At 38.2% G+C, this 2,500-nt stretch overlaps 1 protein-coding gene across 1 annotated transcript in view; it reads right to left on the bottom strand.

Moving 5' to 3' along the window:
• The window catches only part of LOC106873219 (uncharacterized), a 153,583-nt gene that overhangs the window by 23 nt on the left and 151,060 nt on the right, over positions 1 to 2,500 (bottom strand). Inside the window, exon 3 of the transcript XR_016240896.1 lies at positions 1 to 2,500. This exon is cut by the window's left edge and continues 23 nt beyond it; it is cut by the window's right edge and continues 2,034 nt beyond it. The gene's annotated coding sequence lies outside the window, so the exon portion shown is untranslated.

Raw genomic sequence — 2,500 nt, 5'->3', positions numbered from 1 at the left:
AAGTCTCAAAGATGTTTTCATGAAGCTTTATTACTATTCCATTCCTCTTCACTATTTGTCTTAAAAGTTTACAGTTAAAACTCCAGACTTAACATTTGACAATAAAGATCGATATTTCTACAGATGATTGCATATACCTTATATGTATAACGGAGTTATAATGATAAAAGGCGCCTCTGTCTATTAAATGGCGGGTAGGAGAAATAACTATAGGCGGTTAGATATGAAACTTGTTGCGGTAAAGAGCACCCATTCCATCTGTATAATATTCTTAAATATTTTCAAATAGGCGTGGCTGTGTGGTAAGAAACTTGCTCCCCAACCACATGGTTCCGGGTTCAGTCCCACTGCGTGGTACCTTAGGAAAGTGTCTTCTATTATAGTCTCGGGTCGACCAAAGCCTTGTGAGTGGATTTAGTAGACGGAAACTGAAAGAAGCCCGTCATATACATATATATATATGTGTGTGTGTGTGTCTGTGTTTGACTCCCAACCATCACTTGACAACTGATGTTGGCGAGTTTATGCTTTCGTAACTTAGCGGTTCGGTAAAAGAGACCGGTAGAATATGTACTAAGCTTACAAAGAATAAGTCCTGGGGTCGATTTGTTCGACTAGAGGCGGTGCTACAGCATGATCGCAGTCAAATGACTGAAACAAGTAAAAAAGAAAGAATAAATATTTCCTGTGGTCAATTTATACCTTTCGAACTTCATTGTTCCGTGTAACCAAAAATTTAATTCGTAAAGTAAGATAAGTGAAGTTGTTACCAGTGTCTACGAGTGTATATTTTTGTTAGGTGACCTCCTAGCAGGATATTCAAAGCTGGCAACTTGCAACGAATGGTAATAAATTTTGGAATTGCCCAGTTGTGGAACGCAATAGAAAATGGCAGTAAATAGTTTGGTTGCTTAACGTGAGGTTTGAAGATGTCACACCGAATTCCAAAATTTCTTCAGCGTTATTTCTGTCTTCTTTTGTTCTATGCTTTTTTAAAAGTGGACACAAGTCGTGCCTCTAAATTTCCAACATGTTTGATACGAGTTATTATGTTTTCTCAGACATATGCACGCTGCATCGTCGAATAATTTCTTTGTTGTTTCCTACAAACAACAAATCGTGCTTTTGCGAGATGATGGCAGGATAGCTTTCACTGCGGTGCCACACACAACGACGTTGAAACCCCGCGGTAATCCCCTTACCCCGGTGAACCACGTTTGATTTAAGCACTCATCGCTTAAAGAGAGGAGGTGCTGTCTGGTGGCGAAAAGCAACAGCGATCAGCATATTCACGTTCAAATCTGCCAGAACATATTAAAAGTGAATAGATAAGACATTGATAATATTCATTGAATGTTAAAAAATCGGTTCTTTCATAAAATCATGGACATCTTCACGCGAAACGGCTGTATGACAATAAAAATGCCGATGTATAACATCAGTGAGGTTAACCACCATTGACATTAACATTGATTAGATGAAATATTAAACTAGGTTTGCAGATACACAGACACTCTCTGGTGGTTGCTGCTATTGTGGTTTTTAACCCTAGGTTGACCCTGACTGAACATATTTGATCACGCTTATATTCTAGGTATGACCATCGGGTTTTTTTTTTCTAGGAATGCTACCCTAAACTACGTTTTTCCTCGTGTTCTTTCTGTAGCACGGCAGGGTGTGATATGATACAGATATAGCTGCTATTTCTAACATGTCGTGCAACCTCTCTCTACAGAGGCTCTCCTTCCTTCGTGTAGCTGAGAGGCGATGTTCATTATAAATTATTCTGTCCATATATGAATCTTTTACTTAAGTAACATATTGTATGGAATAAAATTACTATTTGCCTTGCAGCTCTATATAATTGGTGTGTATACTTATAAATATACACGAAAGCTGACAATAACGGTAGAACTGGAATTGACAATAGTTACAGAAAATGGTTAAATTTTATTATAGTCAAACCTTATTACAAAACTGGATCCGCTGGTAAATATTTGCAGGAAGATTATCGTACAGGAACACAAAGCATTTTTTTCTTATTTTTGCAGAGGGATAAAACAGAAAATGGTTAGAATTGCTTTCCCTACATCCGTTTATTTTGTGGTTGTTAATTAGCAACTTTTCAAAGAAACTGCTAAAGTCATCGGTCTCACTTCTCTTGGAGGGTCTGTAAAGGCTACGGGCATGACATTTTGCTCGAGATTAAATCAATAAAAACTCGAAATCAATTAGAATATAGCAGGTGCAGATTTTATCGATTGCTGAGAATGAAAGGCAATTTCAATTTTCTGGAATCGAGAAGGGTAAAATGAGAGATATCGATGCCATTCGTCGTCTTGTCGGTTCCACGTGACTTGGGATCAGAAATGTAGTCGTTCTACGCCTTTTAGCTTCCCCAGACTCGTTATGTATCATCCCTCCATGAAAGACAGCGTGACTCTTATTAGCAAAACATGCCACCAACCAACCAGCCAACCAACCAACCAACCAACCAACA

This window comes from Octopus bimaculoides, chromosome 1, assembly GCF_046866305.1.
Source record: "Octopus bimaculoides isolate indiv1 chromosome 1, ASM4686630v1, whole genome shotgun sequence".
Classification (NCBI taxonomy): Eukaryota; Metazoa; Mollusca; class Cephalopoda; order Octopoda; family Octopodidae; genus Octopus; species Octopus bimaculoides.
The sequence above is the reverse complement of the archived record's forward strand: the minus strand, read 5'-3'. Positions and strand labels throughout refer to the sequence as shown.